The sequence below is a fragment of the Podarcis melisellensis genome (assembly GCF_964234715.1).
Source record: "Podarcis melisellensis genome assembly, chromosome: 3".
Lineage (NCBI taxonomy): Eukaryota > Metazoa > Chordata > Lepidosauria > Squamata > Lacertidae > Podarcis > Podarcis melisellensis.
Window position 1 is genome coordinate 118,424,625 of NC_138530.1, and position 20,975 is coordinate 118,445,599.

Sequence of the window (20,975 nt, forward strand, 5' to 3'; positions counted from 1 at the left end):
CTTACAAACATTTATTTGGAGTTTTCTGCTCTGGCCAGGGCCGGACAAATGAGTCTGTGTCCTAGATTATTGTTATTCCTGACAGTCTCTGTTGAGTATTTTAAGGCAAATTGCTTGGAAGAGAAACAGTGTGGTTCAGAAAGCTGAGCTGGGTGGGAGGGAGGGGGTGGGTTGAAAGAGCCAGAAGATGATGGGATTTAATATTAACTGCACTGCATTACTTGCTGTGTGGCCTCCAAAAGACCATTCACCCTTTATGGCGTTTCAGTTTCCCTGTCTTTAAAATAGGAATACTATTACTTCCCAAGAGTGTTTCAATGGATTACAAGGCGAATGTTTGTTTAATGCTTTCAAAATATAGCATGTCGTATAATTATTATTTGCATTAGGCCATTTCTCCCCATTGTTTCTTATGGCTAGATACCAAGATTACTGAAGTGGATGTTGAAATAGGCAGCTACTGGACTCCAGACAGGAGTGGAATTTTCATGTAAGCAACTGAAAAAAGTTTGGAGAAAAATAGATATATTCCATTAGATGCTACAGCTACTGGCTACTCAGGCAACGATTCCTCTTTTTAATATTATGACAGGATAAACACCTATATATTGAAGCAAGCACATATAATTTCCTATCTCACGTATGTTCTATGAAAGGTGTGTCCACATTATTGCATCTACTTTTTTCCTTCACATTTGATAAACCTTGTTTGTTGGGAAAGTAACTCATCCAGTCCTAAGCTTTTCTTGGGCCCCATGGCCCTTGAGGGGCAGAGTCTTTGGGCGTGTCTCGTTCTTTTACTGCTCAGGCTCATTAATGCCCCATGTGCTCAGTTTCCACTGAAGCTCTTGTTCACCAGAGCAGTGGGAGGTAAGAGGAGTTAAGGGAAGGCACCAGGGGTTGCCAGTGGCGGAGATGGGAAGAAATAAAAACCAAAAGAAATATACTATTTCAATCAAAGTCTAAAATTTGTAGAAGTGGTTTTGGTCTCAATATAGAAAAAATATTTATCCAAGAAACTCCTACTCGGGTGCGAACATCCTACTTCTAGTGGGATTTTGTTTGGCAAAGTCCTGGGCAAGAGTGGAAGCTAATACAGAACATGTCTATAAACAAATATATTTATTTAGCACAGATTGACACATTTGCTGGAGTATTTCAGTGATTATGAAGTGTAAACTATTTCCTAGAGTGGTTTCCTTTTGTGATTCTGCTAATTTATTCAATCCACCCCATTCTTTATGCAGTGAGCGTTCGGAGCTATTTTAACCACTCTGATTGAAATGTGTGTTGGAGGCACATATGTGCCCGCATTCAAAATGGTCTTGTCATTTTTACTCCCAGAATAGAGGAAAGAGACTTGTATCCCACCCCTCACCTTTGCCAGGTGAACATGTGCTGAAATGTGATGAGCGGCGATAGGATGCAAGAATTGGTTAAAACAACAAACTCATGTGTTTTTTGCACACTTGATACTAGGAAGCAAAATAAAGCAAAAACCATCAAGACAGTGCAGTCAACATATTGTCAAATACATTAAATTCCAAAATGAGCACTTCTGTTAATATAATAACAGAATGTGATGAATCCCAAGAACAAGGATTTAAAGAAGCATATTGCAGAACTAAATGAAAATCACATATTCCATGTATGTTTTGTAACATACGTCACTCTCAACCCTTCTACGAATCCTGCTGTCGCGAGCTGAAATCTGAGGTCTTGGTGTGTTCAGGACCACAGAACAAAGCATCGCCACTACAACAGCAGCACCGATCTCGGCCAAACTGCAGCTCCCTTTTTGCTTGTTGGCTTTTGATTGCAAAGCAGTTTGTGGTAACTCTTGAATGTCAAGCTCATATTTTTAGCCCTACAGTAGCTCTGAATTACCTTGGGTTTGTGGGTTTTAAAACAGACTTTTAACATTACTGATGTGGCATTTTGTTTTCAGTAATTGATATTAATTTTCAGGTTGCACTTCTGGTTTCAATCTGAGAAGCTCTCAGAGGACTGCAGCTGAAAGGTTCACAATAAAATGGTAAGGGATTGTTTTGTTTCCTTTTAGCTTTGGAAAAGTTTTAACTGCCATAGACTCTCCCAGTTTTGCTTGCATTAAATTTGCCCCTGCACAGTACAAAGCACTAAAGTCTGTCTGGCTGAAACAATTATTTGGGCATGTCTTTGAGTAGCCCATGTCTAGAATCTGGTGATAATCAACATTTCTGCAAGCTCAAGTTGATACATTGGACCTGTATTACACACTTTAAAGTGACTACGAAAACAGCCGTCATTTATTTATGAGGAGATCCTATGCCAACAGCAGATGCTTTCCATATGCAGAGCACAACGCCATTCTGCCACTCTCCATTGTTCTTACATGGTAGACTGTATCCAGAGATAGCCTAACTGGTCACGACAGCAGCCTCTGCTAATATTGCACAGCTTAGGACTCGCCAGTTCTCCATAGCTTAGCAAGGAAGAAAATGCTCAGCATAGCCTTTTCCCTAGAGCCAAATCTTAAAAAATAAAAATATAAAGATCACAAGCTAAACAAACTGAAATGGCAAAAAAGGGTGTCTTTTTTGAGAATGTGTACGTAGACTTGGATTTTGAACCTGAACATGTTATATTTAAGATGTTCTTTTAGAACCAGGGTGAGCTCAAGAGCCAGAAGAAAAACACTTTTTCAGATCATTTACAAGACCCTGGGAGAAAGTTGCTAAAAACATTCTCTGAATGTTAAAAGACATGACCAGTTCTACTACAGACAGCTTAGAATTCCTATTTCACTTAACTTCACATGGTTATTAATATGATTAAGACAAGAAGTTCCTAGGACTGAGATATGGGGTCTGATACGGGGTCAGAAAGGGTGTATAATACTAGCAGACATTATTAAAACACTTTAAGACAAAACATGACACATTTGTTTTTGCTGCATACAACTGTCTTCCACACAGCAATGGGCATGTCAGACACACATCCCCACAATGCCCACTGCCAAAATTTGTGGGTGCCTAGCCCCCTCATTGGGAATTTTGTGGGTGCTTGAGCCCCCAGGGCCCCTAGGGCCCGGCCCCTATGGCGAGCTCTGGGCTCTTCAGTCCCCCCCCCTTTGCCTCCTCTGTGACTCCTTCTTTACTCTTTTGGTATTAGAGTCCTACAAGGTTAGTGCACTAAGTGAGAAGACCACCCAAACAGCTACAGTGGGACCTCGGGTTACATACGCTTCAGGTTATAGACTCCGCTAACCCAGAAACAGTGCTTCAGGATGAGAACAGAAATCATGCACCGGCGGTGCGGCAGCAGCAGGAGGCCCCATTAGCTAAAGTGGTGCTTCAGATTAAGAACAGTTTCAGGTTAAGTACAGACCTCCAGAACGAATTAAGTACTTAACCCGAGGTACCACTGTACAGCCATTGCTAGAGCATTGAACTTCAGGGGCTCAATCCACCTGGACACTGCCTGCATGACCATTCCCATGGCACAGTTACACCCCCCCCCCATACACCCACACCCACACCATATATACTTCCCACAAAATATACAATGTAATTTTTTCCAAATAAAACATTGCAAAAAACATAAACACTCCTGCCTGAAACAAAGTTACAATGGGAAATTGCAAAAGCTAAAGGAAATGGAAAATCTGCAACTTATAAATCAAATACCTGTGAATGAGAACTACAGTGGAATATGGAAAGATTACATTAAATTTCCGGTATTCACAGATCAATATCATATTTAAGATTACTGAATTTCACATTTTCTAACTCAGATTTTATCTTCTCTTAGGAACTATACAAATTATGAAGGACATCATCATCATCATCATCATCAACTTCTTAGAAAAATTGTACTATATTCCGCATGAAACACATTTGAAAGCTACAGTTGTACAATGTTCCATCCTAAAACCACTTCCTTACAGATACCTTCCTTGGTATCTGAAGAAGTGTGCATGCACACGAAAGCTCATACCAAGAACTAACTTAGTTGGTCTTTAAGGTGCTACTGGAAGGAATTTTTTTTGTTTTGACTATGGCAGACCAACACGGCTACCTATCTGTAACTGACACTTCCTTACAATTTAGACTATGTAAAAACTAACTGTTTTCAGGGAAGAATTTGGAGTTCCCTTATTGCTGCTGCTGCTGCTGGGATGGTGAGTATTATTATGTTGTGGTCTTATTGTCTGGGCAGCCCAGGATCCCTCCCCCCCACTGCCCAGGCTTCCATCTTGGACAGTGCACTTTGGTGCTGTTAACACAACAAAAACAATGCGAGTTACCAGCCTCTGCAGCTACAGCGGGTGCTGTGATTCTCCAGCAGTTTGACCTCACCCCCAGAAACAGACCCCATTGTCTCTCAAGATTCCCACAATGGTATTCTTTATTAATTGCTTTACTTATAAAAATTATTCAAAGTGGCTTACAAACACATTAGAAATTCTAAAACCAATTACAATAAATACACTCACAAAACACATCTATACAAATAAAAGAGAGTTCTAGCAGATCCTGACCCATTAAAAGAGGCCATGAATACTTAAAAGCCTTCCAAACTAAGGGCCAAAAGGAATGTTTTTGCCTGGTTCCTAACCGTAGACCTAGATTGCTCCAGGGGAGCCTCTCAACAAGTGGGAGTCACCAATGAAAAGGCCTGTTCTTGGGTTGCCACCTCCTGTGGATGTGACCTGTGGAGAAGGGCCACAGACTAGGATTGCAGGGCCTGAGCTGGTTCATGCGGGGAGAGGCAATTATGGAGGTACTATGGTCCTGAGCTGTTTAAGGCTTTATTGGTCAAAACCAGCACTTTTAATTGAACCCAGAAACTAATTGGTAGCCAGTGCAACTGAGCCAGGATTGGTGCCACAGCGCTTACAGAATCAGAAAGGATTTGATCATTCCCAGTTACTGCTGGGAAGCAAGACTTTTAATAGCTACAGCAAAAGGTATGCAAGTAAATAAGGTTCCACATTTTTTACTCTCTGGGGAAGAGTATGGACAGTCCACTAGGAAAGTGAGTCTTAGATGGATCTGCTACTTTATGATTCATGTAGAACCTTTTTATTATACTTTGTATTTCTGAATGCCTGCTCAAACAGTTACAAGTTCAGATGAAGCTACAGTACGTTATTAATCTCAAGAAACCAAGACCTTTTTGCCCTGAATGAGAAAGAAAGAAAACTGTTAGTACTCAATCGTTCTTTGGTTCTGTGGAAGCCACAGAAACAGAAAGAGAATAAAGATGAATGTGAAAAAGGATTAAGTTTAAAAAACAGACAAAAACAAGTCACAATGTAAAGCAACCAATCAGTGAAAAAAGGATGCTTTTCTTGCTCTCTGGCTTTTAAATAGAATCGCAATATTCCAGCAGGCAAGACTAACCACTGTATCTTTAAGACAGATAGTCTCCTCTCAGGAAGACGACAAGCTAATTATAGTGTTCCTGCCAGAGGGAGCTCACACATGCAAACCATTATGTAAAATATAAGGGGTTTTTTCTTCAAGAATGCTCAAGATCATTAGACATGGTTTTCTCAATGCTAGAAAATCAAGCCAAATATGAAAATAAACAGTTTCAAGTATATGCAACATAATTCCCTCAGTATTTATGGAAATATAGTAAAATGAGTCCTGCAAAAATGTGGCTTGACATTTCATGATGTTCGGTTTTTTTCACCTCTGTTTTCAACATCTAACTTCTTGTACTATATCATTTCAAATTTAATTGTATTTCAGAAACAGAGAGAGGGTGGCTTTAGCTCTGGCCATTCAGTGGAGAACATGTCAGCCTAATTTCAGCTAACAAGCAGCAGGAAAGCAACAAACACGGATGAAAATGAAAGTCATTATGAATTACATTTAGAAAATAACGGCTCTGAGTGGGGGTGGGTAATGCTGGATGTATGGTACAGTGAAATAAACCTTTGCTAGGACTATCAGTGCACAGCACTGCTTTCCTTAATTTTTGCTGTTATTTAAAGGCCAAGGTGATGACCTAGTTAATTTAACAGCTAAGTACGCAAACTGATAAATTCCGCTATAAGATAAGGGCAATCTACCAGCAAACTTTTCATATGAACAGCTGTAGGAAAAAGGCATTTCAGCGCAATACATATGTTAAAGCTACGGAAAAATATTTTAATTGCAACTACCCTTTTCCTCAATTGCACCAGGATGCAAACGGCCTGTTTTGTTTGCTTTTGTGCAAGGCACCTAATCCTTCTTGACATTCCATCATCTTCCTCTGCTGTGGAAGACGGGTGTTCTGCCCACAAGGATAGTGCTGTAACCAGCAAGCAAACCCCTAAGCAGCCCTGCCAAACCATTATTCATCCAAGCGCAGTAATAGCACGCTTGATGCTCAGGATGCCTTTGGTGAGAGGATCTAATCCAAAAGGAAATAACAGTCATCTTACTGAATTTATTTTCAGCTTCAGTTGGGAAAGGATTCAATATAATGTTTCATCTGATGTTGAATTTGCTACTTTAATCCCAAAGTGGGGGGAAATTGCAATCAATCTAAAATGCAAGGAATGTTATATAGAAGATTAAGCTTTCTCATTCTGAGAATATTGGTGGCATTTTTATTTGACATGTGAAAAGCAACACTGAATGATGTTGTTAATACTAGATCTTATGTTCTAGAGCAGTGATGTAGCTAGGAAATGTTAAACCTCGTACTTAATGGTCTTATTGTGGGTTTCCTTTAGATGGTACACAATTAACACCTCTTTTCTCCCCCTACCCAACCCTTAAATGCTTTACAACTGTTTCTACATTCCTGATAAGTTGAAGCAAAAAGCAAAAACAAAACTGTTCCCCAATCCTGATTTATTCTCATTCTCTCTCTCTCTCTCTCTCTCTCTCTCTCTCTCTCTCTCCAGTTCTGCATCTTAAAGTCACACCACTATCTTGAATACAGGATACAGAATAAAAGGAGGGTCCATGAGAGGTCTGGAGGGTGGCAACATGAGAATGGGCCTTTTCTGCAATAGCTCCCCATTTGTGGAATGCTCCCCCCAGGGAGGCTTGCCTGGCACAACCAGGGCAACACAAATGCAAACACAACATGCTGGCTAATAACTGGTAGTGGATATATAATTAATTACAATGTCATTCAAAATATACCAATATGCCACTTCAAAATAATGTATATACAAAATAATGTATAGTACATCTCACAAAATATACAAGTGACTGTAAGTTGTTGTATATATAGGAGTCAAATGAGGAGTCAAACAAGTCAATGAATGGCGAGGAATGCCAAGCCATCTCTCAAAGAAAGACGTCCTATAATTATCAATGAAAATTTTTCATACTAGTGGGAATCTTGCTATTGGATCAGTGCTCACTGATAAGTGGAGCTGCTGATCAGTGAGCTGCTATCCAGTGAGCACTGATCCACTAGCAAGATTCCCATTAGTATGAAAAATTTTCATTGATAATTATTCGCTGATGAAGACTTTATTCCGAAACAGTGAACTACTCCGGACACACTGTCCTCTTGAGACTTCCTTTTAAGATTTCTGAGTGACGTCTTCCTTTGAGACTTTTATAGGACGTCTTCCTTTGAGAGACGGCTTGGCGTTCCTCGCCATTCATTGACTTGTTTGACTTCTCATTTGACGTGGCGTATTAGTATATTTTGAATGACATTGTAATTAATTATATATCCACTACCAGTTATTAGCCGGCGTGTTGTGTTTGCATTTGTGTTGACTGTTACATTTTGCAACACAGGGTTTTGTGGTTTGGCACCATCAGGAGGCAGGTTGCACCGGACTTCCTGCACTGTCCTTACACGCATAAAATACACAAGTGAGCTTGTCTGGGCAAACAACTTTTTGGAGGTTTGCTGACCAAGCCTCCATGTGAGAGTAGACAGTCTAGTGAACTCACGTACGTCAGAAGGCAGGGCTGCTGCTCTGATCCCACACATCCTGCTCAAGCACATTCACACACATGCTCTCAACATTTTTTAAAATAATAATCTTTATTGGTTTAAAATACAGACATAAACGATCATTTACAGCAGAAACAAAGAAAGAAAAGGAGGGGGAAAGAGTCAAGATAAAGAAAGAAAAGAAAAAACTGTATACAAAAAGAAACTACATCTTTTCAAATAACAATTAAATAAAAATTATGAATATAAAATTTCCAATCGTCCTCATTATACTATTTATGCTGTCATTGTTTTCTCACACAGCTTTATATCTTATTATTTTCATATAATCCGACAAAATATTTATTACGTTTTTCACCTACAGGTATCGTTCTGCTAGTATGGTATTATTTGTACAGTATAGTCTTAAATATTCTCCATTCTCCATATACTTTCTGATTTAAAGTTCCTCTAACGCTTCCCGTCCGTTTTGCTACTTGCAAGTGTCTGCCACTCTGTTATCATTGGTGTTGTTTCACTTTTCCAGTTTCTCACCACAAGTATTCTAGCTGTCGTAATTGCATACATGAACAATGGTCTTATATTCTTTTTAATTTCTGTTGGTAATATACCTAGTAGAAAAATCTCTGGGTTTTTTTAAAAGGTAAATTTAAATAATTTCTTGAATTCGTTGTAGATATTACTCCAAAATTCACAGATAACTACACAGGTCCACCACATGTGGTATTATGACCCTATATCTTTCTTACATCTCCAACAAGTTGGTGACCTGCCTTTGTTCATTTTAGCAAGTTTTAAAGGAGTCTGGTGCCATCTGTATAGCATCTTCATGGTGTTTCCCCTAAGATTATAACATGCTGTTTATATAGATTATAACAATTTAATATCTACCCTCCACAATCTTTCCCATTGTTCCATATAGATATTGTACCCAAAGTTTTGCACCCACCTTACCATCAGTTTTAACTTGTTCCTCTGTTACTTCCCATTCTAAAAGGTAATCATAGATTCGTGAAATATATTTTCCTTTTTGATGGATAATAATTATTATTATAATTATAATTATTTCAAATGTGGATGCTTCTTTCGCAAGACCTTCTTTCTTATCTATACCCAATTTTTGGTTTAACTGGAAATATTGTAGCCAATCCAACAGGTGGCTTTTAATTTCATCATATTTTTTCAAGTTGGCTTATCCTTGTCTACTTCTAATAGTATTCAATACGTAGGCCACTCTCCTTTCATATTTCTCTTTTTAAATGCTAAACCTTCAGCTGGTGATGTACCCCTACGGACATCACCTGCTCTGAACATGTGAAAAGGGCTCATGCAGCATCACAGCCAGGAAATCTTTAAAAACCTTGAAACAAAAGAGAATTTTCTCAACTAAACCAGGAGGCAGGAATAGTTGGAAATGTTACAATCAGGTATTTCTAGGTTTTAACTTCCATGTGATGACATAAAGCTAAGGTGGAAAAAATAGTCTGGAGTTGAAAATGATTTAAATTTGCCAACTCCTAACTTTTCTGGGAGTTTGCCAGGCTTAATTTGGATGTTGGCATTTCAAAGTTTGCACAGCTCTAACTTTAACCTGCTGCAGCCTTTAAAAAAAAGGAACTGGTAATAGATGTGAAAATATTCCACATTAATTTAGCACAACTGGCAGTCTGTTTCCAAGAGAGCAAACCACAGAATCAGAATTTTTTTAAAAAATTGTTTCGCACCAAAAATGGGTGATGGTGATACTGTGACCCTCTGAGGAAAAATATCCATGAAATATTGGACAGGAAAGATATCCTACACCACAGAACAATAATGATTGCAAGAAGAAATAGAGCTGGTTTTTCAGAGTAGCACTTTTAATTATTTGCACATCTCCACATTCAATAGGTTCCCCACACACCCTGTCTCTATAAATGTTCAGATGGAAAGCTCGAGCAATTGGAATAAATTATGTCCAAACTTCATCTGCGTTGTAGGGGTTTTTCAGTCAGAAGACTTACTGTTTACTATATATCCTGCCTACTGAAATATGCAGCCACTCTTTGTAGTGCAGCCATTACACTCTTGAATGGTGAAAATGTGTAGTTAAGTAGTTAGTGCCTAAGAGACCCATAGAAGGACCTTGAAATAAATGAACATATTCTGATAAATGTGTTGATCAGGAATGCCTACAGGCCTCTCAGGACTCAGGGCAGAAAATCAGTTTTATTCAGTAAAAATGGTCTTTTTGTCCTAAATGAAAAGCAAGCAGAAATGTAGAGCATTTATCATCATAACTACTTTTAAGCCCCATGCCAACTAAAAAGGTGCTCTTATTAAGGCATGGCTCTGTATAGAAAAGTGCAATAACTTGCCTTCTCCCTGCCTCCCCAGCCCACACAATTGTGCCATTACAACGAACTGTTTGATGGCATTCATTCTCTGTTTGAGGTGACTAGTCAGAACATCACTTGATTCCTGCGTTTTTCTCATGTGCAACGTCCTCCATCCTCCGTCCGCTGAAGAGAGAGTTGTGTGGAGAGACAGTAGGAGAGAGAGAACTTGGGAGCAGGAAAAAAGGGGGGATTTAGAGGTTTTGAGAAGGTGCTCCCCATTTTCCATGATTTCACTTATGCATGCAGGGGTCTGGAGCAGAACCTCTGTATAAATGGGGACCGGGTGGGGGGAACCTGGGTGGGGGGGAGCCTGTAGATTTTAGATTACTTTTAGGCTTCTGAATGGACACCAATGTGCTTTATTTCTATGCTGTTTAAAATACAAATACACACAAGGTGCACACACACAGCCCAATATCTCATATTTATTGAAGGTTCTGAATTCTTCTGGGGCCATGCAGGCACCTCTTAGAAGGGAATCACACCAGCGTTTTCTACACAGAGAGAAGACCACACACAGTAAACTCAGTATTTTCATGCTCCTCCAAAGTTACCTGACTCCTGTGGTTGTTGCACCATAATATAACAACACTCATCTCATGACCAGAGACTACACAACACCCTCTTCATTTAGTCAGAGCTGCCACTTTGTAAACTTTTAAGTTACCTCCACACAAGCTGGCTGCCATGTGATTACATTCCAGCACTTTGATACTACTAGACCACGAACAATGTCTACTCACCCAACAATGCAAAAATATTGCAAAGGGACTGGATACTTTCCAACTATGTATAAGACCAGTTATAGGAAGACTGCAAAGATCATAAGATGGGTAAAAATGCCACACTAATCCAGGACAAATAGTGAAAGATTGCAAGAAATAAACACACACACACACACACACACACACACACACACACTCCCTTTCCTATCAAGCTGATGAACATAGGCAGTGTTATGACGTTCTGAATTTTATGTAGCAAGTGTTTTCTACCAGGTTCAAAATATCTATTTACTACTATAATAACAATAGCTATTACTACTACTACTTGATTATGCATCCCACTCTTCCACTAAAAATACCAAAAGCAGCATACTTAATCGTTATTCCATACAATATGAACAGTAAAAAGTTTTAGATATAGGTAGGTAGCCGTGTTGGTCTGTCGTAGTTGAAACAAGATTTAAAAATTCCTTCCAGTAGCACCTTAGAGACCAATAACAAACTTAGTTGGTCTCTAAGGTGCTACTGGAAGGAATTTTTTAATTTTGTTTCAGTAAAAAGTTTGAAATACTTAAAATTTCATTTGGGGCACCCAGGGCAATGTCTTTGCTAGCAACATGCTTGTTGTGACACCAGGAGGGGTGAGGTCACTGGTTCCTCCCCTCAGGGCACCATCCATTAAGGACCAAACTTGTTTCTATCTGCATCAGGGGTCGGCAACCTAAGGCCCAAGGGCCACAAGTGGCCCACGGGGGTTGTTTAACCGGCCCATGAGCCGCCTGCTCAGCAAGTCCCTGCATGCTACGCTAAACCAGCGCAGCGCAGCACGGGGATTCACTTCCGTGGAGCCAGAAATGACGTCTGTGCGTGCACAGATGCCAAAAATTGCGTCTGCGCAGGCGCTGGAAATCACGGGCACGGGTGCTCATGCGCACACACAATCTGGTCCACAGAGGGATCTCTGCTGGAGTGATCTGGCCCAGGCAAGGTAATCCTTGCCGCCCCCTGATCTGCACAGCCCCATCCCAGGGCTCATTTCCTTGGTCACAGAAATAACATAATGCTGGTAGGATAGAATATGTGGGACCAAATTTTTTAAAAGCCAGAACTAAGCTGAAATTTAATTAGGTGAGCATTTTGACTTCTGCCTTCATCAGTAAAAAGCTGGAGCTTGAACCAAGTATTGGGAGCCAGGGTGGCAGCTTCAACACTATGAAGGATGGAAGGAGAGAGTTCCTACATGCTGTAAGAAGTTTAGCTAAAAGTTTAAATATTATCCTCCAAGTTAAGGCCAAAATAAGTAAATCCAATTGTGCATGGGTAGGAGGGAATACATGTTTGGGCTAGAGAGAAGCAGAAAGAGGAAAATATTATGAAACAGCATTCCAAATTATTCATCATGAGAACACATCTAGAAAGTAACCTTGAAGTTGACAGTGTGTGGGTGACTATTTACCACGTTCCTCTGCGTAAATGTTTGTTATGAACATTCTATCTCAAAAGTTATTTTAAGAAATCAGCCTCAACAAGGAATGAGTCATAAGATACCTTATCACAGGATAAAGGAGCAACAGAACTTACGAGCACCAGTGTAGGATCTATGACACCCCTCCAGGGGAAAACACTACATAACCTTTCAAAATATTTTTGCGCTAAACTGTCCTTTCTCAGATACACAAACATTTACAAGATTGCTTTTTGGTTGTTGTTTTTTAAACCTCACTAGTAGCCCTTGATCACCAAGGACTTGAAACTGTTTTATGTGCAAAGAATGGTAATATAATATGGCACATGACATTTCAGAACAAACACAACTCCTGACTTGTATATTATCTCTGGGATGTTTGGGTTGTTAGGGGAGGGATAGTACTTCTGGTTCTCCTTCTGGGGTAGTTTGTTCACCTTTGGTCCCCACCCTGCACTCAGCTCTCATTTGTGGCTCCTAGAAGCTGTCAACCCTGGAAAATGGATTTGATGGCCTGGCTAAACCAGATGTGGGTTGCTGGTGGGTCTCCAACTCTCAGTGAGTTAGGGATTCAGCAGATTGAGTGGATGCGACCAATAGTGGATCCAATGGTCAAGGTGGTGGTTTCTGCATGTGTTGTAGAGAGGAACGAGAGGAAGACAATGATCCTAAACCTCTGCTGCTCAAAAGGCTATACTCCTTTTGAGAAACGCTTTGGGAGTAAACCCTGAGGAACAATAGGCACCCGCTGCTTTGCAGGACATCTTTGGGAGAAGAAAAGGCTAAGGAGTAAACCCTACACCAATCCGGTGTGGAGTCCCTAAGCTGGTTGGATGACGCCTTGTATGCCTCCTTCCAGCAACTCCTGCAGCCAAGCTGGGGCCAAGCGTATTGCTCTGCTTTCCTTTGGACCCCTTCAGCGAGGCCGAGAGGGGGTCTGGTTGTCTGGGCAGCCCAGGACCGCCACACACACTGTCCGGGCTTGCGTCCTGGGGAGCTCCTTAGGTGCTGCTCACGCAGCAAAAAGCTACCAGTCTCTGCAACTACAGCAGGCTCTGTGATTCTTTTTTCCTTTCTCCTCCTGTGATGAGGCTGCATTTTAATGTTTTAATGTTGTATTTTAATCTTGTTTTTAAGTTGTATTCATTCAACTCGTTTTTATTATTGGTTGTTAGCCGCCCTGAGCCCGGCCTTGGCTGGGGAGGGCGGGGTATAAATAAAATCTATTATTACTATCTTTATACTCTCCAGTGGTTTGACTTTACCCTCAGAGGAACATATATTTGTGTTTTTATATTGTAAACTGCCTTGTGATCTTCAAATGAAGGGCAGTATAGAAAACAAGAAAACAAACAAACAAACAAACAAACAACAACTACATACATGGATAATGTTTATCTTTATATGTGCCTGTGGGAATATGTGGGTGGATAATGAGACATGAACAAATTTGATACTGCAAATGCTTCCATTACATTGGACCCAGACATCCCCACAGCTGCATATTTAATACCCATATTTCCATAGCTGCTTAATAATAAAATATATTAGTTTTCCAAATTACCCATTTATGACCTGATTTTGAAGAATATTATGTATTTATTACTTTTAACATAGCCATGGAGGGGGGGGGATAAATATATAGAAAACAAGGAAGCAGCATAAGTAGCTCTGTCAGTAGTAGTAGTTGTTGTTGTTATTATTATTATTATTATTATTATCATCATCATCATCATTAAAAAGAGGTAATAAAAGAACATGTTTTGTAACATTTTATAACAAAGTAAAGTAAAAATTTATATTAAGTTTCCTCGGCTCTTTTTATTTTAGTTTTCCATTGTGCCAAGATGTGGTAATTATTGGGCAATTACAACTCAGTTGTAATACTTGGAAATGGGACGTAACATTCAAAACTTGATTTTTCTTTCTCCTCATTTAAATTAACTCAAATTGTTTTGTTCACAACATACAAACAGCAGGATACAAACTGTGCACTGTGTCCACAGTGGCTTTTCAGTGCATACGATTACAGCTCACATACAACAAACTCACAATGGATGCAGGCACTATAATTATAAGGGTGTAAATCTTCAAACCCAGTTTATTTTTTCCATAAATATTATCTATTTTTCTTCACTTTTCTGCATTTTAATATAGGCAATCACTGCAGCTATTTATACTCCAAATATTTTAAGTATATTTAATAGTCATCTCAAGCAAATATTTTCACAGCTGTACAGCAATATAAAAGGGGGGAAGCCACAAAAATGTGTATCAGCACTTCTCCAAGCTGAAGGATGGGGTTAAAAACTGTGACAACTGCTTATATAACACAGAAACCAACACAAATGCATTTTTATTCAGGTAAGGCAGCAGAACTAAAGAATCACAGCAACTATCAGGCATTGTGAAAAATGCCGGTTGTCTCCATGCTGAGACCAGATGTGAATGATTGCTACAAATCTGTGGAATAAACGTGGTTCTTATATCCTCTTATAATTCTGCAGCCACCAACTTTACTAAGTTTAAACTCTTTGGTACATAAACATCAATATGAACAGCAGGTGATGAGATGTAGAATTGATGAAAGTTAAAACAAATATATTTATAAAAATAATATAATAGAATATCTTGTTTACAAATTTTACGCACACACACATACAGAGAATATGTAAGACTAGAAGCTACTAATAGGTTTTAATAGTTTCTTGCATTTTATGGAAGCAGTTTATCCTTAACTAAACAAAAACTCATACGCCAGTTCGCCTTTTCCTAACTCCAACACAGTAAGTTCTGTGAGAAAGTCCCATAAGTGAAGACACAAAGTTCTTCCTCTGGTCAGGGACTTATGAGAGGACTACAAGTTGCAGAGAGTCCCTCAGCTGCCACTCCTCTGTTGGGGACAGAGCTCTGCTCTTTCTCAGGCAGATTTGCTCAAGCTTCCCCTGAAGTCCTCTAGAGTCTGGATCTCACCAATGAGATGTCACCCAACTCTAGGTCTTCCAGGTTCCTCAGGCCAACTACCTTCTGCTATCACTCTGGGCCGAAGGTGACCCTGAACTGCCACATGCTATGGTGACGGCCCTTTTATACAGTATCTCACTGATCGCCACAAGTATCTCCACACCTGCTAGTCAATTGGCCTACCAACGTTCAACAACTGGCCTACCAAGACTGGACCTTTTGAATCCTCCTTGGCAGCCAGTTTGATAGCTGACAGATCAAACTGAACTACTAAGGCTTATTTGTAGCAAACTTACACACTAGCAGTTATTTTTAAAGTGGGGATTATTTTTATATTGAAATAACATTTAAAATATTGTGCCTCACACTTTAGTGCTCCACATGCATAAATATATATAATGCAACAACATTTAAGGAGAAAGCTGAGAGAGAGTAGAAGCAAGCTTTCAAGGGTTAACAAGAACACTTGGGAACCTGCTTTGCCGCTGCTTGAGGCTCAGGTGGCCTCGGTGGTGCAGAATGCCTTCCACCAGTTTCGGCTAGTGGCCCAGCTGCATCCCTATCTGGACAGGGGCAGCCTAACTTCTGTCATCTATGCTCTGGTGACCTCTAGGTTGGATTACTGCAATGCATTATACGTATGCCTCTCAAGACAGTTTGGAAACTTCAGCTGGTGCAGAATTCAGCAGCCAGGTTGCTCACTGGGGCAAGATGGCTTGAGCATATTGCACCGATCCTGGCCTGACTGCACTGGCTGCCAATTAGCTTCTGGGTCCAATTCAAGGGGCTGATTTTGACCTATAAAGCCTTTAACGGCTTAGGTCTCCAGTACCTCAAGGACTGCCTCTTTCCATATAAAACAACCTGAACTTTGCAATCATCATCTGAGGCCCTCCTTCGTGTGCCTCCTCCTTGAGAGGTCCGGAGGGTGGCAACACGAGAAAGGGCCTTTGTGGTGCTTTCCTCAGGGAGGTTCGTCCAGCACCTTCATTATACATCCTTACATGCCAAGCAAAAGTGTTCCCCTTCAACCAGGCTTTGGGCTGGTTCAATGGCTTTTTAAATGTCTTTGGGGGGGGGGGGAGTGGTACTGTTTTTGTCTTGTTTTGGTTTTAACTATTTATCCTGTTTTTTTTTTATTGTGAACCACCCTGAGATCTTTGGATATAAATTTAAACAGTATATAAATTTAAATAGTAGTAGTAGTAGTGGTAATATTTGCTCCGCGTTGTGTCTGTAAGCCTGCCATTTCGGAGGTGGTCTGTTTTCTAACTTGGTTTTATCTGTATTGTTTCTGAGGGTGTTTAAGGTATTAGGGAAATACTGTAGTGCAGTAAGAGAGGGTGCTGTTTGCCATTTTAATATTGGTTCAGGGACAATATGGGTGCTCTCCAGCTGCAGTGGCATGATGTGAAAAAGTTCAAGCTTTTTAAAAATAAGCAAAATAGAGCTTAAGAATTAAGCAATTGCTAATGCTGTCCTCTCAGTCTAGCGCTACAAATCTGACACACAAGGAATGCAGCTGGTGCTCTGACATACATGTGTTATGAAGGCCTGGACATCCTGAAAGGGACAGCCACCATTCACATCCTGACCTGTTTTGCACAACACAATAAGCCAAACTATGGCTTACCAGGACTGGATTTACAGTCGCCCTTTTTACTGTTGCTCTGTGCTGAGCCAAGCCAAGGTTTAGCTCAGCGTGAACCCGTGTGAACCCCGTTCAGTTCTTCCCTCACTAACCATGAGCAACCCTTGGCTCCAGTTCATGGATAATGAGGAAAGAGCTTAACCAAAAGCCCGGGTTCACACAACACACTGAGTCAAACCTTGGCTTAGCTCAGTCAAAACAGCTGCAAGCTCCTCTCTGGAATGCCACATATTTGTGTTCTCCTAGTAAGTTATACCCTATGGTTTAGTATGTCATGCAAACCTGGTGAGTGTGTTGTCTTGATAGACAAGCACTCTTGACACATTTCATTATAAACGTGTCTCCCACTTTCTCAGTACTAAGCTTAAGAACTTTCTCATATGCAGGTGCTTACATTTCTCCACAAACAAGATTTGGATTTTTTAATTTAATTTTTAAATAATGCTTAATTTACACAGTTGCATTCATGCATCCTACATCCTCTGTTAGTCTTACGTGGCATGAAAAAGAAGAAAGTGGAGACCTTGAGAAGAGATCATGAAGCAGTCGGATTTATAAAGCAGCTAGGCTTAGTTTTTGCTGACCCATAGTGAGTGGGCATATGGCTGAACAGTTGAAAAAGCAGAAAACTCAAATGCAGTTATTTTGAAAACAATGAAGGGAGAAGGGAGAGGCACAGGGTCCTGTCACAGGAAGGGGATTAAATGGTTGCCTGCTGTCATTTTTTTATGGGTTCAAGCGTAGAATATCATCAAATATCCAGACTGTAAAGATACACACTGCTCCGTGAAAATTAGTTGTTTGCTTTCTAATTTCAGTAAGCCTATGCCAAAATCACTGGGCAGTATGAGTGATGTCCCGCTGCTCATGGACGGCTCCTTGTTCCACGTTTCTCCCTTTCGTCCTGAGTTCGAGCATCTTCAAAACCCATGACACTTTTGGTAAAAGCTGTTCTCCAATTGCAGCACTTGCAGGCCAGTGTTTTCCAGTTGTCAATGTTTATACTACCGTGTTTTTCGCTCTATAAGACACACTTTTCCCCTCCAAAAAGTAAGGGGAAATGTGTGTGCGTCTTATGGAGCGAATGCATGTGGGAGGCTCTTCTCAGAGCTCCCTTTAAAGAGCCACGTGGAGCGTGTGTGTATCCACCAGATGTTCTTTAGTTCTCTGGTTCTTCTTTGAACCTCAGCTTTTGCGTTGGCATAGGTTTTATTCTTAGTGGCACAGTTCCTATCTCTTTGCCTTTTATTGTCAATAATGTGTTCAATCTCACAGTCATTCTAATCAAACCAGTCCTGGGGTTTCTTGGTTTGGTATCCAATGGTTTGTTCACAGGCTGCAATAATGGATGTTTTTAGCTTGGTCCAGTGTCCCTTGATGCTATCAGGGAATTCCAAAAGCAGATAGTCCTTAAGAGTCATTGGGAAGCAGTCCCGCTTAATAGGATCTTGAAGGGCTTGAGTGTTCATTTTGCACCTTGGTTTCCTTCCTTGAACCCTGCATTGATGTATAATCCCGATAGCCATCATGGAGCGTATTAATCACAGCAGTCGTTGGCACTCATCATAGCTGTGGTAAGGAGCACATCACAGCAATCTTCAGCTCAGACAATTACATAGTCTAAGAGGTGCCAGTGGTTTGACCGAGTGTACCTCCAGTATGTTTTTTTTTTTAATATCGAAAGAGTGTGTTTGTAATAACAAGGTTGTGCGCTGCACATATCGTCAAAAAGTAAGATTCCATTCTGGTTGCTATTGCCAATTTCTTCTTTCCCAATAGTCCCAGGCCACAGATCTGAATCTCACCCAACTCTTGCATTAAAATCACCCAGGAGGATAAATTTATCCTCCTTGGGTGTCTCTGATAGGATGGTATCCAGCTGAGAGTAAAATTTTTATTTAATGTCTTCATCGGCATCCAGTGTTTGTGCATAAGCGCTCAGAATAGTAGCCTGTTGGTTTTTGGCAAGTTTTATTCGAAGGATTGAAAGTCACTCATTAATGCCGGTAGGGACTTCTGACAAGAGCTTCACAAGATCATTTTTTATAGCAAAGTCTACTCCATGTATTTGAACTTCTTGTTCAGGTAGACCTTTCCAGAAGAAAATGTAGCCTCCTTTTTCTTCCTTCAGTTGTCCCTCTCCTGTGTTTCAAGTTTCTTGAAGTGCTGCAATATCAGTGTTAAAACGGTGCAGCTCTCTTGCAATGATGGCAATTCTCGTTCAGGACGCTCATTATCTGTGTTATCCAACACATGGTCCAAAGTTCATTTGTCTTTTATGACCGCTTAGTGGTGACCCCACTGGGCGCAGTAACCCAGTCAGGGAAAAGGGGAGGCAGACTATGTTTAGACCACCTTTTCTAGCCCCTCCCCCTTTTCGGAGTGAGCAGAGTGGATCCTAAAAAGGGCTGCTCAGTTGTGGATACAGCTGCTGAGCTGCCCAACTGCCTCATTCCTTGAGTCAGAATGACTGAATCTGTATCCACTGCCCATGTGCTGGTTCACGACTAGGGGCTTCCATATTTCATGGTCCTGCCCCCGTTACCATTTGCCGACCGCCATGAGACTTTTTGGGGTTTGCGTTTGGGATGGGTTTTTGGAAGACGCCTGTGCATGAATTTGTTTTATGTGTGTAGATCAGTGCACGCTAACCAACGCACAGTCTTCTCAGTAAGGCTCTATTCCGATGGCATGAGTATCACAATGACCAGTAGATTCTTATCCGCAGCAGCCTTCATCTGCCTTCACAGCCATTGTAACATACCACTTGTTATCATCCACCTGTTCCTACAGGCATCTTAAATGAATTCTGATTTTATAGTTTTAACTCAGCTTTATTTCCATTGTATTGACTTATACTACTGCTTGGAAGCAACTGTAATTAAGCAGTATATTAAATATTGAAATGAAGGCTATTTAATAAAACCAGGGCTTCCTTTGTGGCAGGAAGACATTCAGAGCCAGTTTTCAATTCCAGAATCTGCATTTTTGAGAATATGCAGAGTGCCCTTGTGGAATTACAATCACTCAAACTGATGGTAAGAAAAAGATTATGAAGTGAAGGCAGACATGAACCCCGACACTCGGGAGTCAAACTCCAAATACTGTTTAGTCAGCTCTTTGAATCAGGACATTCATTTTAACGCATGAGAGAATAACCTCCAGCCCCCCAGATGTCGTTGAACAACAGCTTCCACCATCTTTGACCATAGGCCATGCTTCAATAGGGCTTACTTCTGAGTAGGCATCTATATAATGGTGCTGTAAATCTGCTTTTAAATTAGTTCTTCACATCAGTCTTAATTCACTTGCACTGCTTTTCAGCATGTAATTCTGTAGCAACATCTTTTAACAGTAATGAGCCCCTTTAAAAAATGAATACTCTACTACTGAAAAAAAAACTAAAATGCCTATAAATTCCAAACTAGTATCTTAAAGCCATTTCTCAACATCCATTTCTGCATATTTTTCTTCTTGGATTCAGTATTGTGTTTGAAATAAAGCAGCAAATATCTTGATTCTTTTCATTCACTAGTCCAGCTTCCTAAGTGGTTCAGCACTACACGGGTGAGGACCAACAGTAGGAATGTATCTTTATCCACAGGCAGCCAAAAAAGTACCATCTCCATCTTGGAGTAATTTATCCAATAAGATGATTTAGGGGACAGTTCAATGGCACCAGTTTTGGAACGTAAAAGCAGAGGGGAAGGAATATAAATCAAAGGTGACTGGCAGGTAGAGGATATATTCAGCAATCAGCCAAGCCATGTGCGCACTGGCACAAATTCAACAAGATCATTTATAAAAAATTTAAGTCAGGAATACACAAAAGGGGGTCTGGTGCTAACTAAATCCACAGATAGATTACACGCCACTGAAATAAA

The 20,975-nt window shown here is 40.4% G+C and overlaps 1 protein-coding gene across 2 annotated transcripts in view; it reads right to left on the reverse strand.

Moving 5' to 3' along the window:
• SUPT3H (SPT3 homolog, SAGA and STAGA complex component) overlaps nucleotides 1-20,975 on the reverse strand; it is a gene marked incomplete at its 5' end in the record, with an annotated part of 218,928 nt that overhangs the window by 6,511 nt on the left and 191,442 nt on the right. The gene's annotated exons all lie outside the window — the stretch shown is intronic.